Source organism: Mesoplodon mirus, assembly GCF_964341445.2.
Source record: "Mesoplodon mirus genome assembly, chromosome: 14".
NCBI classification, from domain to species: Eukaryota; Metazoa; Chordata; class Mammalia; order Artiodactyla; family Ziphiidae; genus Mesoplodon; species Mesoplodon mirus.
In genome coordinates this window covers 24,765,195-24,788,979 of record NC_138990.1, presented here as the reverse complement: position 1 = coordinate 24,788,979, position 23,785 = coordinate 24,765,195, and the positions used below count along the sequence as shown (strand labels likewise).

At 46.1% G+C, this 23,785-nt stretch overlaps 1 long non-coding RNA gene across 1 annotated transcript in view; it reads right to left on the bottom strand.

Annotated features, from left to right (window-relative positions):
- Positions 1–7,127, bottom strand: part of LOC309815277 — a 47,985-nt gene extending 40,858 nt beyond the window's left edge. Inside the window, exons 1-2 of the long non-coding RNA XR_014295834.1 lie at positions 6,927–7,127; positions 5,682–5,778 (exon numbers count right to left, since the gene is read on the bottom strand). This is a non-coding gene — a long non-coding RNA (uncharacterized lncRNA). The remainder of the gene's footprint in view (positions 1–5,681; positions 5,779–6,926) is intronic.
- Positions 7,128–23,785: the final 16,658 nt, after the last annotated feature.

The window sequence follows — 23,785 nt, the reverse complement described above, 5'->3', positions numbered from 1 at the left end:
CATCAATGTTCATAACAGTGTTATTTGCCATAGCCAAGATATAGAGTCAAACTAAGTGTTCATCAGTAGGTTAGGGGATAAAAAATGATATTTATGATGACTTCAGCAAAAAAGGAAATGTTGCTATTTGCAATAACATGGATGGACTTGGAGGGTATTATGCTTAGTAAAATAAGCCGCAGAGAAAACAAGCCTGGTAGGTTATCACTTACACGTGCATCTAAAACACTGAATACAACAACGACAATGAAACAGACTCACAGATTAAAGAACAGACTAGTGGTTACCAGCAGCGAGAGACAGGGCGGAGCAGCAAAATAGTGGTAGGAGGTTCTGAGGAAGAATCCACTCTGTATAAAATCAATAACCTACAGTGACGTTCTGTATAGCCTGGGGAATAGAGCCACTCTTTTATAATAAGTATAAATGGAGAAGAACCTAAACATTTATGAGTCACTATGTTGTACCTCTGAAACTAATATAATAATGCAAATTAACTATAGATCAATAAAATATAAAGTAAGAAACAATAAAGGGGAGACAGATTATTAGATAGAAATCAATTAAATAAACACAAGTTTTGGAAATCAAGGAATTAAAAAACAACATGTAAGACAACATTGGCCTTTAAAGTGTACGATCTATTCATTTAAAAGAAATCATTTAAGGGGTGAAAAATGGTACCCATTCTCACAATTTTGTATATCTAGGATAAATTATTATCTACAAAAATATGTTACAAATGTTCACTCAAAAAGAGAAAATTTGGATTAACCCACTTTAGTATACAAATTTAATATCAAAGTCTCTATGTAACATTGATGTGAACAAGTTCTGTTAGCCACTTCTAGTTTCTTTGTGATGTAAAATCTTTTAAAGCATAAAAATCAGCCTTTCTACATCATCCCATTAGACATACATAGAAGCTAAAAGAAATGAGAAGACAGAACAATCAACCAGGAAGGTGAATTTACTGAGAAACAGTCATTCGTTCTCCCTCCTCCTTTGCTTTTCCTCCTTTTCCAGGTCTCTTTCGGTTCCAATCAAGAGAAGTCTTGAGAATTCTGAGAATATTTCTTTGAGGGCTTCAAATCACCATACCTACGTCCTCTGCCACAACTACACACACGGGAACAAAAATAAACCTCTGCTATCTACTCATGTAGGAGAGATTCATGCAAAGTAAACTCCTACATGGAGACCAACAGGTGAGTTTTCTACCTGTTCTTTATAATGTCCTTCCATTATAGTAAATCCCACACATTATGAGGCAGAAGGGGTTATGTGAGCTCTTCCTTGAAGTCAAAAACCTTGCATTCATTTCAAGTACCTGGTGATCATAGGGTACAGCCAGGGAAGGTGCCATCACCCTCGGGGGGGGGCGGTGAATGGGCTTCCGCAACCATGCACCTCCTGATGAACAGATTCTGAAGAAACAAAGGGCAGTCACACCGCAGCCAGCCTGTCAGACTGTCGGGCCACTGGGCAACCCCACCAGTCTGGAAGTGCCCCATAAGTTGCTCAAAGCAAAACTCTGCCCCCTCGTGAAGCCAGGCAATTTGGGCCAGAGAGTCAGAGGAGACCGGTAATCAACTCCTCCTCTCTGCTCACCTCCTTGGGGTTACAGCAACCCCATCTCCAAACCCAACTCTGATCCTGGAGTGCCAAGGTGGGAGCGCAGGTGGGCTCTGCCGGTGCTTCAGCGCCTTCTGGGAAGCCCCCTAGTTTGAATATGATTTGAGTTTGATCCTGAGAAACCATCAGAACTTCCCACCAGAGATAAATGAGGAGATTCTGGCCTTTATTAGTGCGCACGGTGAGCCCGGTCGTCCTGGCTGTACTTGCCAACCCTCCTATTTTACGCACCTATGTTTATCCACCTTCCTCCCTGTGAGTACCTTTGACTAACCCTGAGCTCAGACTCCTGACCTATTACAGTGACTTTTTCAGTCTTTCTTTAAAAATGTACAGGTAGGGCTTCTCTGGTGGCGCAGTGGTTGAGAGTCCGCCTGCAATGCGGGGGACACAGGTTCATGCCCCAGTATGGGAGGATCCCACGTGCCGCGGAGCGGCTAGGCCTATGAGCCATGGCCGCTGAGCCTGTGCGTCCGGAGCCTGTGCTCCACGATGAGAGAAACCACAACAGTGAGCGGCCCGTGTACCGCAAAAAAAAAAAAAAAAGGGACAGGTAATAAAATGAATTTAACCTAGAAGCAGCAGCTCAGTAAGGGAAATAAAATCATCAGAAGTTATCTAATCACAGCCACAGCCCTCCAGGGCCCTGTCTTATCTGCTGGGGCATAAGAATGGGACCTTCCTAAACTTGAAGGGCATCCAGTCAAATAAGTTGATTACGCTCACCTCTGGCTCTTGGAGGGATAGCTAGGCAGTCTACCCGGTGTATACTGACTGCAAAACACGGTCATGGTTTTGAAACACCTATGCTCCAGGAAAGATTTTTGTGGTGCATGGGGAAGGTTTCTTTTTGACATCAAGCAAAAAATAAGTCACCAAGCTCTCTGAGCACAGGGCTTCTTAAGAGGGAAGTAGAAAGAAGGAATGGGCAGAAAACATGATCTCTCTCCTCGGAAGTGCAGGACGTTTTTCCAAAAGAGTAGGATTTAGTCTCAGTTTAAGGTGAACACCTTTAAGTAGCTGGGACAGCTCCAAACCGCAGTTTAGGGAATGAGTGCTCCAAAAGAACAGTGCTTTACAAGTCCTGGCAAGGCAGCAAGAGGATGAAGAGTTGGTTTTGCATAGTTTTGAACACAGGAGTAAAGAAACAGGCATCTCTGACTAAAAGGGCCTGAGATCCTATGGCATCAATGGGTCAGTCAGTTGCAGGGGGCAGGGGGTGTGGGGGGCGATATTTCTCTCTCAACGTCTCCCAGGGCAGCCACCCCTCCCTACCCCACCCCCCTACTCCCTTCACCCTTCCTCCCTCCACTGTTGGGTCCCCAGGGACAGCACTTCTTAAGCTGGAGCGCTCAAGCACCATCTCTGCAGTCTGGATTCTTCCTGGAGCCTGGCAAGTTCTGGGACAGGAAGCCAGGTCTGCAAGGCCGCTGGGGTGCAGTCAGCCCTGGAGGTCTGGAGGGGAAATGGAGCCCTGAAGCCCACCCACGTCCTTGAAGCCGAGGGAGGAACACATCCTTCTAACAGTACTTCTCAGGGGTCAGCATGCTCCCCACCCGACGGTGATCCATACTCACTTGAGGCAACAAGGACTGCCTCTAACTGGCCCCCTCGATTGCGCCTTAAGGGTCCTCGCACATGTGTGATAGCGCAGGCCCTGGATCTCTTTAGTCAGCCTAGGCCAGTGCTGCCGGGGCCCCTCCAGTCCCATCCCCCAGCCCCTCCCTCTGGGACTGTATCTAATAGAAGACAGAGCACAGAGGAATTGGCTAAATCAAGGGACCTGGGAGCCTGGGTATGAGTTTGAAGACCGAGAACCTAAGGCACAATTACATATTATTGGAGACTCTTGTGGGGTGTGTGGGGTGAGGTTAGGAGGCTGAGAGGCTGAGTCGACCTGGTGAGTCCAGCCCCAGGACACCACACAGCCCCGTCCCCCCTTCCCTGCCATCAGACAAGGGGTGCCGCAACTCCAGCCGGGACTCTGCACTTCCCCCTCCCTGATTCTCCTCCAGAAGAGCAGGTGGTCCCGCTCTGAGGGCAGCGGCAAGACAACGGACCAAGTCCCCCCGCACTAAGGCGCTACCGGAAGCTCTTCCTGCACAGCAGTGCCGGCTTGGAGCAAACCCGAGAACCGCCAAAGTTGGTCTCGTCCTGCAGCGGAGGGACGCAGGGTTTAAGCCAGCTGCCCTGGCTTTAAAGCAATCAGCACCCCCTTTAGGTCAGGTGACCCGACTTTAAATCCCTGTGTGCCCCTCAAGCCTGCAACTTAAGAAGTTGGGAACTTCACTTTGATCCCAGCACCTCACATAGCTGAAGGCACACTAGTCACCCCCAAGCCTGGCTTAGAGGCAGGATATAAGGTAAGGGGATGGGCGTGCACTCACGGTGATGAGGGTGCACTTCATGTACCAGAAGGGTCCAGGCACCCTGGGGTACAGCTACCAGTGCACGGTACAGCAGCTCCCTGGCAAAGCTGGCGAGGCCCAGGGAGAGCAGGCACACCCATGCGTGCAGAGGTTCCAGGACGGGAGCTGGGGCACAGCCAGCCGGGAGGGTGTGAAAGTGGAGGATCTGAGCCTTTTGTGAAAGGCAGACACAGAGGATGGATGAGAAACAAAGACCAGATGAAATATGGATTTGAAAAACACACCCTGCTCTTGAAATTGGGGTGGGGGGCACCCCAGACTTGAGACTTCTTACTCCCCAGTACCTAGTGCTTTGGCCTTTGCCCAATTACTTATAAAATTTACTGATACTATCTAACCCATAGAATACCGCATTTGTAGTGGTATTGCATGTTAATGTTTCTATAGTGGAAAAATCTTTTCTACAAGAAACATGTACACTATCTGAAATCAATTAAAACCCCTCTTTATAAAGTACTATATTGGACTTCCCCAGTGGCGCAGTGGTTAAGAATATGCCTGCCAACGCAGGGGACATGGGTTCGAGCCCTGGTCAGGGAAGATCTCACATGCTGCGGAGCAGCTATGCCCATGCGCCACAACTAGTGAACCTGCAGGCCACAACTACTGAAGCCCGTGGGCCTAGAGCCGGTGTTCCACAACAAGCGCAGCAAGAGAAGCCACTGCAATGAGAAGCCCGCGCACCACAACAAAGAGTAGCCCCCGCTCGCCGCAACTGGAGAAAGCCCGCGCACAGCAACGAAGACCCAATACAGCAAATAATTAATTAATTAATTAATTAATTATTTTTTAAAAGTACTATATCCTTCTGTACAACTTCTCTGGGAAGAACAGAGATGGCGTGGGAGAGTGAGAAAGACCAATATTTAGTGCACATCTCTCATGCAGGTGCTCTGCTGGCTCAGATACATGTATCCCCACTTTACAAAGGAGGAAATAATCTCAGAGAGGTTTAGTAATTTTCCCAAAGCCAAACAGCTATTGAGTGGCAGAACCAAGATCTGAACCAAGTCTGTTACCTCCAAAGCCCAAGTCCTCATCACAACAAAACTCAATTAATATTTACATTTATCTAATTACTTTGCAACCTGGGGAGTTCTTGGCACAACCCTGAATAAGAGTGAGAAAGAAAGAAATAGCATTGTTCCTACAGTCAGCCAAAATATTTGGAGCAGTGGCTAGATGCCTGGTCCTTTTTGGGATTCAGCAGTGATCCACGACAGGAAGAGTCCTGCTTTCATGAACCATGTAGTGGGGAGGAGAGACGGGTGCAACTTGGGTGAGGGATTTCACCTTGCTGGGCCTCTGTTTTCTCATCTGGAAAATGGGATGGGTGTTCCTCATTTTCCGGGATTGTCCGGCTGGACATTCTCTGATTCCATAAGAAGCATTTGTTTTCCTGTTTCTTTAAAATTCATTCAAGCCATGAGCCGTGATGAATGTTGTTAGCTGCTCCCCAAATCACTCTACTCCCACTCTTTTCCTGTGATCAGGTCTTTCCCGAAACATGACTCACAATCAGTCAAGTCACAGAACCTAAGGGGCACCCAGCAGAAAAATACCAACCCTTGCTTCTCAGGAGCTCTGCGGTCTACCCGCCAGGTAAACTTAACTCACCTGGGACAAGGTGGCCATCCCTGGTTTCACATCAACATGATGTCAGGCACAAACCTCCTTTTCTTCCATTTGGTCTTTAAGTTACTTGTTGAAACAACTGTACAAATATGACAAAGGTATAAAATCAGGCATCTTCTGCCCCCAGCGCCTACTAATACATGATGTTCTGCCACTTTAAGGATAAAGATAGAACATTTCAACATTCTGCTGCCCTCATTATTTGTCATTTTTGTTGATATTTCTATTGAAGACATCTTTCAATATTTTAACAATGGAACATTTATTTAGGTTGCTCCAGACCCAGCCTTTAGTGGTAAGGGATTTGTTGTTATATTTCTATTATGTTTCCTTTAAAGACCATTATCCTATTTAAATGGATTAAGTCAATTCTATAGGCATGTATCTTATGATATTCATGAAGTTAATCCATAGAGGGCAGTGGTACAATTGATCACACTTGAGAACCTCCAGTGGCACAGTTAAGTGTACATATTATCTACGTGTAAACCGAAGTACATGCCGAGTGAGATTCTCCTACCCTCTTCACTCTGTGCCCCTCAAGCCTGTGAGAAATGGAATATTTCTTGCCATCTCAGTAAACAAAGGATGTCACAGTCATCAGCCCTTGCAGCCCTCCAGTGTGAGCCGCGAGCCCTGAGGATCTCAGGATATGCAAATACAGAATGCAGGCCCCAGAGCGCTGAGGTGCATATGAAAGGAAGGAATTCAGGGAGCCCAGCCTCTGGCATCTCCGCAAACAAAGAAAAGCGCTGCATTCCTCACGTTGGGAGAGCCGGTTTGCCTTAGTTAACAATCACCTGCTGATGGTCCCCATTACCTGCGCCAGTGCCCTGCCCTGTCCCCTCCCCCCGGTCCTTTAGCTCAGGGAGGAAGGAGGGCAGAGGGACTCCGCTGAATAAGGGGCCTGCGAGCCTCGGGAGGAGTTTTTAGCCGCTTTCCCCGCAGTCGGGGGGAGGCGCGCTGACGCTGCAGCCGGGCCCTGCGCCTCCCTTGTCCCGTTTCCCCTCAGGACACTCAGGCCGACCCCCTCCCCACGCCCCCCAGGCCCCGCGAGCCAGGCCGAGGGCAGGGGCGAGAGGAGGGACCGAAGTTCCCGGGACCAGACGCTGGGGGCCGCCCTTTCTGCACAGCAGCGGCGGGTGGCGGCGAACCCCTGCCCCTCAGAAGCTGGTCTTGCCCTGCCGCCAGGGCACCGTACCAGGCGGAGGGTCGGCGCCCACTTACCCGGCCCGCCGTCCGCATGACTGTCGCGGCTTCGGCCTCCGGGGCCCCTCCAGAGCCGGCAGCGTCAGTGAGGCCGCCCTCGCCGCGGGCTCCGGGGCAGTTCCGTGAAGGCGGAGGGAAGAGACCCCGAGCCGGGAGCTCCAGCTCTGCGGAAACGCGGGCTCCGTTCTGGGCGCAGTGGGTGGGACCGCTCTGCCCCGAGGCCTTCTGGGAGGGACGGAGGCGCCGGGGGAGGGAGCCGCCAGGAGCGCAGGGCCCCGTCGGGGGTCCTGGAGGGGCGGCCCGGCCTGAGGGCCCCGCCCACTGTGACCGCAGCCCAGGCATTTTTCCTGGAGTCCTACACTACAAAGTTAGAAAGATACACGGTCTATAGTAAATATTCACAAATGATTGTTGCTGCTGTGCTTACTATCCTATTAAAGGTGTAAAATCCATAAAACACTTTAAGTTCAAAATTAAATATGAATTTTTACCTTTCTAATTATGTCTCTGCTATTCACAATTGTCGTTAATGAATCAGAGACTGTGGCATCACTAGTTAAAAGTGAGCTTGTTAAAAAAATAGAACTCAGGCCCACCGGACCTACTGAATCACAATCTGAACTTTTACAATCTCCCCAGTGTACTTGTGTACCCATGAATAGTTGAAAGGTACATTTCTACCTCGACACGTCTTTTCTGTCTGAGAAATACACACATTTTATCCAATTTGATATAAATAAAACACTCAAAAATGCATATGCCTGTGTTGAAACCATCATTTTATCATTTCTTTTCCAGATAAGTATAGTCTCTATACTGGTTTTGTGGATCACATGCCACACTCTTTTCTTGTAGTTAGAAATAAGATAAAGAAACTTACTTTGTAAAAAAAAAAATATATATATATATATATATATATTAGTGGGTAATTGAAGACACTCTTCTAAATTAAAACCAGTTCTCTTAACTTGCTCTTTTCTTCTTGGGTCACATTATGAACTCTTCCCGTGGCCACACGGTATGTGTACTTTTAATTTCAGGGACTGCTGACATTCCAGGATATGGCCCTAGTTTTCTCTCAAGAGGACAGGCAATGCCTGGACCAAGATCAGTGGGAACTGTCCAGGTATGTGATGTTAGACAAGTATAGGAACCTGCTCTCCTCGGATGAGGATACCTTCCTTCCAGAATTCCTTATCCAACCACAGGGTTTAGAGTCCTTCATTTGTAGAATGTCTCCTGGAATCTTCTGCTTCCTACAATAGGGTTCCAGATTGCAACGTTTCAGGAAAGATTGGGAGTTTGTGGGTATAATTTATCTTATTCTTTTAACATTGCAGCCTCCCTCAGCCGCATAGCACAGGGAGACCAGCTCAGTGCTTTGTGACCACCTAGAGGGGTGGGATAGGGAGGGTGGGAGGGAGGGAGATGCAAGAGGGAAGAAATATGGGAACATATGCTTATGTATAATTGACTCACTTTGTTATAAAGCAGAAAATAACACATCATTGTAAAGGAATTATACTCCAATAAAGATGTTAAAAAATAATAAAAATAATAAAATAAAATTGCAGCCTCCCTTTTAATATACTTTGTAACTGCTTGGGCTGTGTCTATATGAACTGTGTACTATATGCTTCTGTCACAGTCCTTACAATATTTTATTGTCTTATTTTCTGTAACAATTCTCCATGGATTCTTTGGGCTTAAGGTATACTAAAAGGGAGACTGTGATTCTGGGACTTCCCTGGTGATGAAGTGGTTAAGAATTCACCTGCCAATGCAGGGGACACAGGTTCGATCCCTGGTCTGGGAAGATCCCACTTGCCACAGAGCAACTAAGCCAGTGGGCTACAACTACTGAGCCTGTGTGCCACAACTACTGAAGCTGGTGCGCCTTGGGCCCGTGTGCCATTTATTTTTTGGAGAAGCAACCACCTCTGAGTGATCAAAATTTAGACCAACTAGTCAAAATGCTTTATCACCTGTTCTAAAACACTGATCAACAGAACAAGTTTTACTAGGGATAACAGTGTAATTGTATTCTGGAGTTCATAGCGGCAATATGGTTTATGACCTTGATACTGGATCACGACATTTCAATGGTATAACTGCTTTTAATTGTTCAACGATTAAAGTCTCACGTGATCTGAGTTCAGACTGGAGTCATCCTGGTTGCTTTCTGTCTATTGCAGATTTCTGCCAGTAGGAAAGGACAAGAGCATTACGGCTTACTTTACAAAATGTCTGGAAACTAAATGATGATATAATCTACATTCAATTAATTTATACATACCCTACTGTAGAACCATGTTTGTTAAGGTGGCAGAGCCTGGTAATTATGTAAAACTGAAACCTTTATCTGCACTGGTTCAAGTCCTCTTCCTAAGAATATGTTTATAATCAACATTCTTTCACAAATGACCCAATTTAATTCACCATAGCATTCCTCATATTAATTAAATGGAAAATCCTAGGCTATATACAAATCCAGAAAGGGCCAACAATCCTCAGCCCCCATGGATGATTACAAACCATTGCTGAGGCATACAAATTACTTATTAAAGAACCACTATGTCCATCAACATCATCAATTTATATATTATTGCCCCAATGCTAACCTTAACCCTGGCTCTCAAAACATGAATTCCTCTTCCCATATCTTACCCACTAATTAATATAAATGTTGGCATATTATTTATATTAGCCATATCACACCTAGCCACTTATTCCATTCTCAGATCTGGATGAGCTTCACATTCAAAATACTCACTCACTGGAGCCCTAGGGACAGTAGCACACACAACCTCATATGAAGTAATGCAGCAGTTATTCTATTCTCAGTCGTACTGATAAATGGATCATTTACACTTTCAACAGTAATTATTACACGAGAACGCCTATGACTAGTTTTCTCCTGACCCCTACCCAGAATTTGATTATCTCCGCGGTAGCAGAAATCCAATGAAACCCCACTTGAGTTAACAGAAGTAAAATCAAAACCTGTATATGTCTTCAATGTAGAAAATGTAGCAGGCCCATTCACCCCGTACTTCCTAGAGAATATGTTAATTTCCTTATAATAAACGTTTCCACAACAATCTATTTTGGGGAGCATTCGACAATCCGTAGGTGCCAGAATTATAGATTCTTTCATCTTGTGAATATAGTTTTTTTTTAAAATAATTTTTTATAGTTTTACTGCCTTTAAACAAAATGTACTCCATTGCTGTGGAATATTCCTTCATAGGAGCGTGCATGGTTCATTTCTGCATCTGCTTGTGATGGTCTTCAGGTTCTCTCAGGTTTGGCTCCTGTGGCTGCAGAGTCCATGTCCGTGTGTCCTGGTGCAGGGCTGGGGGGTGTGTGTTCAGCTGGGAGGAACACTGTGGGTCTGTGTGCATGGACTTCGCTCTCTGAGGCCCGATTGTTTCAGAAGTGGTTGCACCCCCCGCTGCGCACCAGGCTTTCCATTGCTCCACATCCTGCTGATATTTGATACTGTGTCTTCACGTCTGCCATTCTGGTAGGTGTGTGCACAGTAGTTTTCTTACGGTTTTAATCCCTCGGTTGTTAGTGAAGTTGTGCATCTTGTGTTATTCACGGACTACTTCCTGTTGTTGTTTTTTTTAAGTTTTAAAAATTGTGGTCCAATACACAAAACATAAACTTTACTATCTTAACCATTTTTAAGTGCACATTTCAGGGTCCAGAAGTAATTCGCACTGTTGTGCAAACTTGACCGCCATCGCCCTCCAGAATTTTTTCATCCTGCAAAATTGAAACAGTCCCCATTAAACACTCAGTCACCATTGTCCCTCCCTCAGCCCCTGGCACTCACCATCCTACTTTCTGTCTCTATGTTTCCGACTGCTCTAGGGGCCTTGTATGAATGGATCAAGCACTGTTTGTTTGTGTCTAGCTTACATCACTGAGCATTAATGCCCTCAAGGTTCATCCCTGCTGCAGCCTGTGTCAGAATTGCCTTCCCTTTTAGGCTGAATAACATTCCCTTGTATTGATGGACCATGTTTTTCTTCTCCATTCATCCATTAGTGGACACATGTACTATCTACATTCATTTCTCCTGTCATAATATTTGTGGAATAACGTCAGAAAGTCCTATGAATCAAAAGTCATTTGCCATTAACTTTTTCCTTAAACTTTTTATTGTGAAAAACATCAAAGCTAAGAAAAGGGAAAAATACATGTCAGCTTCACTTGTGTTCAGGACTTAATGCTTTACGGACTCACTTTATGGATTCACTTTATTCCCTGTGTGTGTGCTATGTACATGCGTGTGCATGTGCCTGTTTGCATACCTATGCTGTGCATGTGCATAGGTATGTGCACTTGCACACGTTCGTTAGTGTGCACTTGCTCACATTAGTGTGTGCATGGGCATATGCGTGCATGTGTGTTCATATGCTAGTGTGTGAATATATTTGTGCTGTGCACCTACATACGTTTGTGTGTGTGCTATGCCCGCCTGTGTGCACAACTGTGTGTTTGCTGGAACCACTTGCAGATATATCCACACGCAGCTGCTCTAACAGTCTTGCGTAGCCACGTAAAGGTCACAGATCTCAGGGATTTAAATGGATGGAGCAGGATGTCCTGACACAGAGTCTGTCTTCCAATGACTGTCACGGTCTCAGTAACATCCTTCACACCTTCCTTAAGCCCCATTCAGGGTCCAGTTTAGACACCCATTACATTCAGTCACCTGCCCCAGGTCCCCTAAAGCTACAATGTCACAGTTGGAGAGGCCGGCCAAGGCTGGGGATGCCCCTCCTGTTGGCCTGGCCTCCAGGCCCTGCACTTGGCTCCTGTGTTCCCATCTCTCAGCCAGGCCCCGACTTGGATGGGGCCGCCACCTCTTTCCTCACAGTGTCCCATCACCCAGTCAAGGGGGTTCATTCTCCCAAAGTCAGCATCAGGAGTGGGGGCGTGACAGTCCCCACTGGGTCTCCTTCATGTGAGACCTTGTCCTTTTGAAAGAGCAGGCGCCCTGCCCTCGGGGGTGGGGGCTGGGGGGTGACATGCGGCCCACGATGGGCAGGCGGGTCACCAGGTGGGGCGAGCCAGTGTGCAAGGAGCTCCGCGGTGGGTTCTCCTCTCCAACAGCTTCTGTGCCCCTACCTCTCCCCGTGACTCCCCTCGAAGACAGCGCGGTGCCCGGGACGGGAGCCATGGGAGCCGTCAGCCACCGCCCCCTCTACACACACCCACACGCACACGCACACACACACACACACGCACATGCACATGCACACGCTGCAGGGAAGCAGGACCTGAGTGCAGGGCTCTCAGCGGCCCTGAGCGCCCCGCCCGGAATCGGCCAGTGGAATGGACAGACCGGATCTCCCGGCCCGGACCATGCAGGACTGTCCTGCCTGGGTTCCAGTGCGGCCGCCTCCTTCTGGAAGCTTGGGAGGCTGGAATCAGGCCACTTCTTGTCTGTCCTGGCAACAGACGGGGCTGCACTCTCAGAAGTTCATGGCTCACCCATGGATCCTGACCATCAGGTGGCCAGAGAAACTGGTAACATTTCTGTTTTGCCTGTTGAAATGTTTAATGACAAAGATTTTGTTCAGTTTCCTGATGTGGGTGTCCAAAGATGAGAGACCCATGTGTGTGATCTGTACCTCCTATGAGATCAGCCATAAGCTAGTTTAAACATGGTCAAGTTCTGTCTACATGGTAGATTTAGACCTCTGCATGTCCTTTCTACTGATTATGTTCAGAGCTGACCATGTGTTGTCTATAAGAAGAAGATTTAGGCCTGACCATGTTCTGTGTACGCTAGGACTATGGGAACCTGGGTAGAAACCCGGCCTGGCCTCAGGACTGGGAAGCTCCGTGCCTGCATCTGAAGGTGAGTGCTTAAATGTCTGGGGTCTGGAACTGAGGTGGGCTTCTCTAAGTAACAACCTCTCTTCTGAGTGTGGTTACTTGGTCCTCCCAAGGGTCAGTGCTCTGGTCGGGGCCTTAGTCTTAATCCCTGTAAGGTTCACCTTCCCTGGGGCTCGTGGAGAATCCACAGGAGGGCTACCTGGCAATAATTCCAATTCACCAGCACGTGCATGGTGCGTAGGGAGGCAGGTTTAGCTGGTGAATTGATTGCAGGGCACGCAGATCGGGCAAAAGCCCGATGGGTAACAGCTGAGGCTGCTGCTGAGTTCTCCTTCCATTCTACCGTCCCTACTCAGAAGCGTCCAGAGCTGCCCCTCTGCTTTCAGCCCTGCTGTCCTGTGAATTATCTCAACAAGCATGTGAGACAAGAAAGGACTGAGCCTGCCAGAACCAAGTAGTGTGTTCAACTTTAGCATGAAAGCTTTAAAAACAGGTAAAATCAACAGAATCAAACTGAAAAGAGGAGGACTTCTCTGGGACAAGTGTGGGGAGAGGAGACCCACCTGCCACATTCTCCCATCCCAGGAAGCCCCAGGAACACAGCTTGTTTCCACGTGAGGGGAGCCACCAGCAGAGCCATGGTGTCCTGACCAAGGGGACATGTCACCCCAGGTGCAGGGTCTGGGGAGGTGAGGTCACCCTGGAGACTGTGCACGTGTGAGCCCAGTTGGGGGAGTCTGGGGAGGGCGGTTCACCCTGGGACTGTGGACATGTGACTCAGGTGGAGAGGTCTGGGTAGGAGGGGTCACCTGTTGAGAGAGAACGTGTGACTTTAGGTGCAGGGTCTAGGGAGGTGGGGTCACCGTGGTGAGTGTGGACATGCGACCCCAGGTAAAGGGTGTGGGGACTGTGTGGCTCTCACCACATCTGCATGGGTCAGGATCACATGTACGGGGAGAGCCCATATGTGCTCTTTGCCTGCAGTGTGTCTTTTCCCCTTTGAGATTTCCAACCTCTGCATTAAGGGTGTTGACCTGATTAACCTGTGGTACCTTTTCTTCTCTTAGTCTTCTCACATTCATGTGAGGTCAGGCATGTTTGAGTGGGTTGCTGCTCTGTGTTCTGGTGAGTGACAATGCTTGGTGGTATCATATTAATAACATATCATATCATATGTCTAATCTATGGGGGTCACCACTGCCTGGGTCCCCCTGGACAGAGGTCAGGTGAGCACAGACTAGCCCCCCCTAAGAATGGTCTCCCATGTGCCATGTGAGGGTACCGTGATGGCCCCTAAGGTAGGGGACTGTGTCTGGGCCTCCGACATCTGTGATGAAGGGGAGTCGAAAAGGAATCACAGTGAACAAGACATTATTTTAAGAATTTATTTTAAGTGAAATAAAACACACGTCACATACCCTTTACCATCTTCACCATTTTAAGTGCACGTTTCTGAGGCATCAGATCTATTCACTTTCTCGTGGAGCCATCACCACCATTCCTAAGACTTTTCATCTTGCAAAACCAAAGTTCCACAACCACGAACGTCTCACTCCCCATTCTCTCCCACTGCCCCTGGCACCAATATCCACTTCAGTCCCTGAGTTGTGGACTCCAGGGCACCCACTGGAGTGGAATACTGCCGTGTTTGCTGAGGGGTCACTTTGGAAGAGCTGACTTTCAGCCTGAAGCTCTGCCTGTTTGCATCTGAAGAATCTGCATTTAAGGAGAGGGTGTATGAGGAAGGGGCTGTATGAGGGACAAAGGTGTCTGGGGTGCAGATGAGCCAGGACCTGACCAGCTGCCTTTTGGGTCCTCTGGATCCATCTCTTGGTCTGTGCCTCATCTGCATCATCACTGTTCCCGCTGGCACCCCTGGGGTGTTGTCTGAGTGAGATTCCCCTGGTGCCCCTGCTCTCCTCCCCTCCTCCTGCTGGTTGGGGAGGAAACTGCTTGCTGTGGGGTCTTTACTCCTGAGGCAGGAAGGACCCTGCAGCGTGGACCTGCAGAGTGTGGGTGTGGTCCCAACAGCATGGGACCCACATAGGACACAGCATTGGGGCGTGACAAGTGCTAGGGATGCCTCATCACTGACAGGGAATGTTGCCAAGATGCTGCTCGGGAGGGCGTGGTGGGTGGCCTGGGACCCCAGAGGCCCCATTCCTATCCTGGAGCTTGGAGGGTGCATCCCCATGGGCTCCAGATTCACCCCATATCTCAGCCATATCCCTCTGTCCTGTCTTTGACCTCAGGAAAACGAGCTCTCTTGTCCACAACATAGGCCTGGTCCTGTCTGTATTAGGATTCTTTAATTTAGGCGTCCTGGGATAGCAGCTCTTTTTAGGCCTGAGAAGGAACAGCTCAGGAGTGTACAACAATTTCAGATGAAACTAATATTCAATGACTATCTCTATAGTGCTAGGTTGTTGACTTCTATTAATCACTATTCTCCTGGTTTTAGCTCTGATGTGGGGATTACAGAGCAGTCAACATTTAAATCTTCTTAATCTGTGTATTTGTAGCATCAGTATCATTACTGACCCATAGTTTTTATGCTTTGGGAAGAGTTATTGATTTCATGTATCATGTAAAGGATTCACAATGATGATAGAGCAGCTAAGATTACAATAATGGCTGGTAAAATGTTCAAATTTTCTCTACCTGTGCATCTATTGTCCATATATGAGTTAGTTTAATTGTCAATATTAGTGAAATAATATAGAAGACTAGAGAACTTCTTTTAAAAATCACTATTAATGTGTGTGATGAAAATGTAAAAGTTCTTCCATAATCGGTGATGTATCTTGAGAGCTTAGATGAAATTGATATGCCTTCGTGATATACACTATTTTAGCCTATGATTTCACTTTGAAAATTTTACATCACTTTTTACTTTTATCTCATTTATTGAGAAAGACATAATTGTTATGCTGTTGGCTTCAAACTGCTTGAAAAGGACTTGAGTCCTACCTTATTTTACATTTACATAGGTAGGACTTCAAATATAGGATATGGTGGAGGGCATCCGTGCAACCATTCTAGGTTAGGAGCAGCAGTTTCCACTGCTGAGACTTCTCGTTTGGACACAAATGGTTTTCACAGTATGAAGATTATTAGCATTACTGCTGCTACTGAGACGAATGAGCCTAAAGACAAAATATTTCATGTTGTGTGTGCCTCAGAGGAATGTAGTAACCTCCCTGAGAGGCCAAGAAAGTGCTGCAGGAAGTCATATTTACTACTACAAATATACCCGTGAAGTGAGTTTTGCTACTGCTGAGTTAACTGTGTAACCTGAGAATAGTGGGAATCAGTGTAGGAAGTCTCCTATAATAGTGAAGACTGCTCCCATGGACACTACGTCATGGAAGTGTGCTACTACATAGTATGTATCCTGGAGGACAATGTCTGGGGATGAGTTGGCTAAGATGATTCCTGTCAAACCACCTACTGTAAAAAGGAAAATAAAGCCTAAAACTCATAATAGAGTGGGATCTCATATAATATTACCTCCGTGAAGAGTTGCTAATCAGGGACTTCCCTGGTGATGCAGTGGTAAAGAATTGGCCTGCCAATATAGGTGAAACAGGTTTGATCCCCGGTCCAGGAAGATTCCACATGCCGCGGAGCAAAAAGCCCGTGCACCACAACTACTGAGCCTGCCCTCTAGAGCCCGTGAGCCACAACTACTGAAGGCCACATGCCTAGAGCCTGTGCTCTGCAACAAGAGAAGCCACTGCCATGAGAAGCCTGCACATGGCGACGAAGAGTAGCTCCCGCTCACCGCAACGAGAGAAAGCCGGTGCGCAGCAACGAAGACCCAACGCAGCCAAAAATAAAAAAATAAAAAAATTAAATAAAGAGTTTCTAATCGGCTAGATACTTTTACTCCTGTAGGGATAGAAGTAATTATGGTAGCTGATGCAAAGTATGCTACTGAGTCGACAGCTATCCTTATGGTAAATATAAGATGGGCCCACAGAGAAATCCTAAAAGGCCAGTGGACATGACTCATAATATTCCCAAATAGCTGAAAGGCAGTTTTTGTCCTAAATCGTATGTAATGATATGTGAAATTATAACAAACCCTGGTAGGCCATGAATACACACACTTCAGGGTGACCAAAGAATCAAACTAGGTGTTGCTATAGGATTCGGTTTCCTCCTGCAGGGTCAAAGAATGTAGTGTTGAGATTTCTATCTCTTAACAGTCTGGCAATTCTGGCTGCTTGGACTGAGAGTGGTAATTATAGTAATATGGCTATAGTTAGGGAAGACTAAACAAATAATGGTGTTTGGTATTGGGATTTGACTGCTGGTTTTGGATTAAAGACTATAGTAATACAAGAAATAGCACGAAGAATTGAAGAGACACCTGCTAAAGGTAAGGAGGAAATGGTTAGGTCGACAGAGGCTCCTGCATGGGCCAGATTGCAGGCTACAGCTGAATATACAGTTCCGCTTCTACCAGAACCAGCTTCTACTGTTGGTGATATGAGTAGGAGTAAGAATGATGGGGGAAGTAGTCAAAAGTTTACATGATTTATTTGGGGAAATGCTACCTCAGGTGTCCCAGTTATTAGTGGCCCAAGTCAGTTTCTGAACCCTGCAGTGTAATGGGTTCAACTACAAAGAGAATTATTACAAGTGCAGGGACTGTTACGACTACGTTAAAGACTTGGGCATCTCCAAGCAGCGCTCCAGGTTAGCATAGCTCAGCCAGGATTAATATCCTCAAGGCGCTGCCTGCTACTCCAGCTCAAGCACCAAATAGTAAATATAAAACACCGATATCTTTGTGATTTGTTGAAAATAATCAGCAGTGTATGAACAGAGGTAAAATGACTTGAGCTCGCATTAGACTGTAAACGTAAAGACAGAGATGGAGCCCTCTGCTCTTGTCCCGTTTCACTGTAGATCTAGATGGGGTCAATGCAGGTTTCATCACAGCCCCTGAACGAATTTTGTAACAGTTTCTCCTTGGTTTTTTTTTTTTTGTAATTTATTTTTATAATGGGGTATAGCTGATTTTCAATGCTGCTGCACATCCACTTGATTCACTTACAGAGAGACATCCATAAATTCTTTTTCAGATTCTTACCAGTCGTATATATTCTTTTATGGTGACTAGAGTGTGCCCAGTCTAGTTTTTTGAGCTGTAGAGTAGGTCTTGTCAATTACCTATTTGGTCTTTGGAACCCTATCTGTGCTCATTTCAACCCTCTGGTTTATGCCTCGCCCCACCCCACCTTTCCCCTTTAGCAGCCTTAAGTTTGTTTTCTAAATGTGTGACTCTCTTTTGTAATTTAGTTCATGTGTAGCCATTTTTAGATTCCACCTATAAGTGATATCTTATGCTAAGTGTCTTTTTGTGTCTGACTTATGTCACTTAGAATGATTGTACCTAAGTTCACCTGAGTTGCTGCAACTGGCCTTATTTCATTGATTTCATGACTGGGTAATATTCCATTATACATAAGTACCATATCTTCTTTATCCATTTTTTCCTTCCAAGGACATTTATATTGTTTCTAAGTCGAGGCTCCTGCAAAGGGCTGCACTAACAGTTGAAGTGCCTGTGTCCTATGGATTCATGGTTCTCCCGAGATGTACACCCCGGAGTGGAAGTGCTGTGTGCTCTGTAGCTCTATTGTTTTTAATTAATTAAGTTTTTTGGCCTGTGTTGGGTCTTTGTTATTGCACGTGGGCTTTCTGTAGTTGCAGCAAGTTGGGGCTACTCTTCGGTGAAGTGCATGGGCTTCTCATTTCAGTGGCTTCTCTTCTTGCAGAGCATGGGCTCTAGGCTTCGGGCTTCAGTAGTTGTGGTGCACGGGCTTAGTTGCTCCGCAGCATGTGTTATCTTTCTGGACCAGGGCTCGAACCCATGTCCTCTGCATTGGCAGTTGGATTCTTAACCACCGCGCCCCCAGGCAAGTCCCTATAGCTCTGTCTGTATTTCTGGCATGGTATGACATGGCTGTTTTGATAAGTACTTTATTTTCTAGTAAATTTCAAGTGTATAAAAAACTTTAAATAGCAGTATAAAGTTTTCCACATTCACAAAATACTCCAGTTTGTTTTACCCTGTGAGAGTAGGAGGGCCACTCTCCCAGGGAACGAGCACATAACCCCCAAATGAGGAATAATTATGGTTTCCACATTATAATCCTATCTACAGACCTGCTTCAACTTTCACCAGCTGCCCCAGCTTTGTGGAAATGTATTTTTCTATTCGAATCCAGTTTTGTTTCCTTGGAACCATCACTGGGGCTTTTCCTCACTTAACAAACCTTGCTGGGTTTAAAGTGTACAAGATGAGCATGATCTGGGTGGTTTTTCTGTATGGCTTCTTTCACTTAGGATGTTTTCAGTGTTTATCCACATTGTAACATTGATCATTATTTCATTCATTTTTTCCATTGTGATTAAAAACACATAACATTTACCATTTAAATCATTCTTTAAAAACTTTTTAACAATTATTTTATTTTATTTTCTATTTTTTGGCTGTGTCGGGTCTTTGTTGCTGCACGCAGGCTTTCTCTAGTTGCGGCGAGCGGGACTACTCTTCGTTGCTGTGTGCAGGCTTCTCATTGCGGTGGCTTCTCTTGTTACGGAGCACGGGCTCTAGGCGCACAGGTTTCAGTAGTTGTGGCACGAGGGCTCAGTAGCTGTGGCTCGCGGGCTTAGTTGCTCTGCAGCATGTGGGATCTTCCAGGACCAGTGCTTGAACTCGTGTCCCCTGCATTGGCAGGCAGATTCTTAACCACTGTGCCATGGGGAAAGCCCCATTTAAACCATTTGTAAGTACACAGTTCTGTGGCATTAATTACATTCACATTGTTGTAAAAATATCCTCACCATCCATCTCAAGAGCTTTATTTTCCCCATGTGAAACCGTAACCATTAAACACGAACTCATCTCAACCCCTGGCAACCTTATTCTACTTTGTCTTTGAGTTTGACTTATCTGGATACCTCATACTAGTGGAATCATAGAACATTTGTCCTTTTTGTGTCTGGCTGGTTTCACTTAGCATAATGACTTCAAGGTTCATCCACATTGTAGCATGTGTGAGAATTACCTTAGTTTTAAAGGTTGAATCATATTCCATTGTGTATATACTACACTGTACTTATCCATTCATCTGTTGAAGGATGTGTTGTGTTGCTTCCACCTTTTGGATATTGTGAATAACGTTGCTATGAATATGGGGTACAAATGTCTGTTCCAGCCCTTGCTTTCTAATATTCTGGGTGTACACCCTGGAGTGGAATCAAGGGATCACATCCATGTTTTTTAGGAGCCACCATACAGTTTTCCACAGTGGCTGTATAATTTTACTTTATTCCTTTATATGACAGAATAATGTAGCTTATGAATCTACCTTATTTTGCTTATCCGTTTACCTGCTGATGGACATTTAAATCTTTTCTACCCTGGGCTATTGTGAACAGTGCTGCTATGAATAATTGGTGTACAAGTTTTTGTTTGAATGCCTGTTTTCCATTTTTTTGGTATATATCTAGGAGTGGAGTTGTTGAACCACATGGTAATTATATTTTATATTTTTAAGTAAATGGTAAAGGTTTGTACGCATAGACTGCACCATTGTGCATCTCCACAAGTAACTTTTAAGGGTTCCAATTTCTCTGCATTGCTGCCATTTGTTATTTTTATTTATATATTTTAAAATTGATTTTAAAGTTTATTTTTATTCTAGTGTGTGTGAAGGGGCATCACACTGTGGCTTTCATTTGCATTTTCATCATGACTACTGACGTTTGACATCTTTCCATGTCCTTGTTGACCATTTGTATGTCTTGCCTGGAGAGCAGTCCATGCAGCCATTTGTCTGTTTCAAAAATGCTGTTGTCTTTGTGTTGATGAGTTGGAAAAGTCCTGGGTATATTCTAGGTAAAGAGTCTTATCAGATATAGAATGTGCCAATATTGTCTTCCATTCTGTGGGCTGTCTTCTTCCTTTCTGGATAGACTCTTTTGATGCACAAAGGTTTGTAATTTTGAGGAAATCCAATTTATCTATTTTTTTCTTTCATTTCTTATGCTTTACTGTCAAATCTAAGAAACCATTGCTAAATTCATGGTCAGGAAGATTTAATTCCTTGGTTTATTTGAGAGTTCATACAGTCATCCCTCGGTACCCACTAGGCCAGGCTTTAGGCCTAGGTTTGAGTCAGTGTGAGGGTTCAGGGGTCACAGTTTAGGGTTAGGGGTCATTGTTGGAGCATCCTGGTAGAGGGCTGTGGCTAAAGGGTCGGGGGTTAGAGTTTAGGGGTCGGGGCAAGGGTCTAGGGGTCTGGGGCTAGGGTTGTTAGGGGGTTACGGTTAGAGGTTAGGGTTCTTAGGGTAAAGGTTAGAGTTAGGTTTAAGCACAATTGGCCCTCATTGCCCTCCCCTCTCTTTCTCTCTGAAGCCTCCAGAATGGATAGGACTTGCCCAGGGTCAAACAGGAGTCAGGGAGCTGAGGTCAATAACTGGTTTTCTGGCATCCCTTCCCCCCAGTCCTGGGCTCTGAGAGAAGAATGAAATGTCTGTTCTTGTCTCGGACTGTTTCTTATCCAACTCAACCTCTGTCAAGGATTGGGGAGGGTGTCAGAAGTCATGCATGGTTTCCTTCTGCCCTCCTACCTGGGAAAGGTGATGCTGGCCCTACTCTGCCTGGGCAGCCCCAGGTTCCAGCACAGCCAGGACAGGAGGGCACTCAGCGGACACGTGTGGATTTATACAGGACTGGGGGCAGTGACCTGCCAGCCCCCAGATGCCGCCTTCTTAAGGGCTGGTGGGGCCCTCCTGGCCCTGGAGGCATCCTTTGTTCCATCTGAGTGGGCATGAATAGATGATCAAGTCTCAGGCAGGACAGCCTTTGACCTCTGACTATCCAGGCAGGCATCTGTGGTCCTCTAGCTCAGTCCAGCCTGGGCATTGTCAGGCCCTCATGTACAGTTACGGAGCTGACCATGATGCTGGGCAATTCAAGAGCTACCTGGGCAGTGTAGACATTTCTTTGAGAAGTTTCAACTACTAACATGCATGTGGCTGAGAAAAAGGCCTCCCGCTCACAGCCTCATAGGCTGCCAAGAGAAGTAATAATCCTCTAAACATTGGAGTGTGTCCCTGACACAACACCCATACAGTAGACCATGGCCCTGCAATCCTTTGTCCTTTCAGTCGTTAGAAACTTTTGACATGCATATTCATTAAGAATCAAAGATATGGAAGCACCTGGACCGCCCAGTGGGAGGTTTACACTGACACTGCCATTGTCTTGGAGAGCCATATGCATCCATGTGGCCTCTGGAAGCCTGCCAATTATGGGTTCCATGGCATGGAATAATTCTTGAGCCTCCCGTTACTTCATTGCACAAGAGTTTCCTTACCACCCTAGCATTTGGTTTCTTCCCTTAGAAAAGGAGAGAGAAGAAACTGGAAAAGGAGCAGTATTGTTTTTCAGGGATGGGTAGTTAATATGGCCAGGGAGATGGCATAACTCACGGGATCCCACATCTCAGGGGCAGGAATGAGGTCTGTGGGTCTTCTGAGGGCACATGGGCTGTTCTGGGCCAGCCTCTGAGATGTGAGGACCTGATGCCCAAGGAAAGAGACTTGAGTTTACCACCACCAATGATCCTGACTTTTCAGCAAGTGAAAGAACTTCTTGCAGTCTTGGGAGGGGCAGTAAGAGCACTGGATACATAGCTGCAGCCCCTGACCTTAAGTGAACCCCTTTCTTCCTTTTGTGTCAGATTCTGTGCTGTGCAGTGAGCTGTCATTGACTTAGAATCTGTTGCTTTCTCCCAGCGAACATCTGTTCTCAGGCCCAAGTGCCTCAGTTTTCCTTTGGGAATTACATCTCACCTGCTTCCAGTCCAAACAGTTGCAGAAGGACGACCCCATGTTCCACCCAGCTCGAAGAAGGGTTTACAACCCACATCTAGCCAGTCCCATTTTCCATCTTCTGGTGTTGGGTCAAGGATGAGAATGTAACCCAAGCCAGATCAAAGGCGTTTAAAACCATGACTTTTTGGAATCCAAGAAAAGGAGAAACTCTTTCTCGGAAAATGGATGGTGAGTGGTTGTCAGCCTAGAACTGCTGTTGGCCCAAGGGCAGTGAGAGAGCCTGTGCCTGTGAATGGGGTCCCCCAAAGGCACTGAGCGGGACAAAGATTTGGAGAGAAGCAAGATCACACTGAGACAGTGTGAGCCGCTGGACCTGCCAGGTCCAAACCCATTCTTCAACTTGTCACTTGCAAGTATTAATGTATTTCTACCCTTACAATAAATACTAATTTATTTTACTTCCGTAAGTGTGTCCAGTCGCTGGGAAAAGAAAAAGCCCTGGTTGATACATCTGAGTCAATAATCCCTGATCCTTCCTCAGGTGTCCTCACTGGGTAGGCGTGGCTGGGGGAGGTGAAGACACTGGGTGGGGTCATATACTAGGGGAGCTGCCAGACATCTCTGTCCCTGCTCCTTCCCTGTCCCAGGAGAGGGAAACCCTGGAAGAGTGATAGGATAACCAGTAGAGGAAGAGGTTACTCAGTGATTAATTGGCCTTTTTGTGTTTTCCTTAATTTAGGGACCATTTTGGTAATGTGTTTTTACAAAGAAATCCCCCTTTTCCTCTAGGTTTCCAGTTTGTTACAGTAGGTTTCTCTTATTTGACGTTTACTTTTTCCTGTCTAATTTTCTACAGAATCATGACAAATAATGAACAAATACTGATACTTTACTATTAACTGAAGTCCCTATTCACGTTCCCTTTGTTATACCTTTCCTTGTTCCAGGGTCTCAAAGGACATGGGGTCATCATGTCTGTTTAGTATCTTCTGGGCTCTGACAGTTGCTCAGACTCTCCTTGTTTCCATGACCTTGACAGTGTGGAGGAGGACTGTTCAGGTATTTTATAGACTGCCGGGCACTGGGATTTGCTTGGTGTTTTTGTCGTGGTTAGACTTGGCTTTGAAAAAGCAGATCACAGAGGTGAAGTGCTTCCTCTT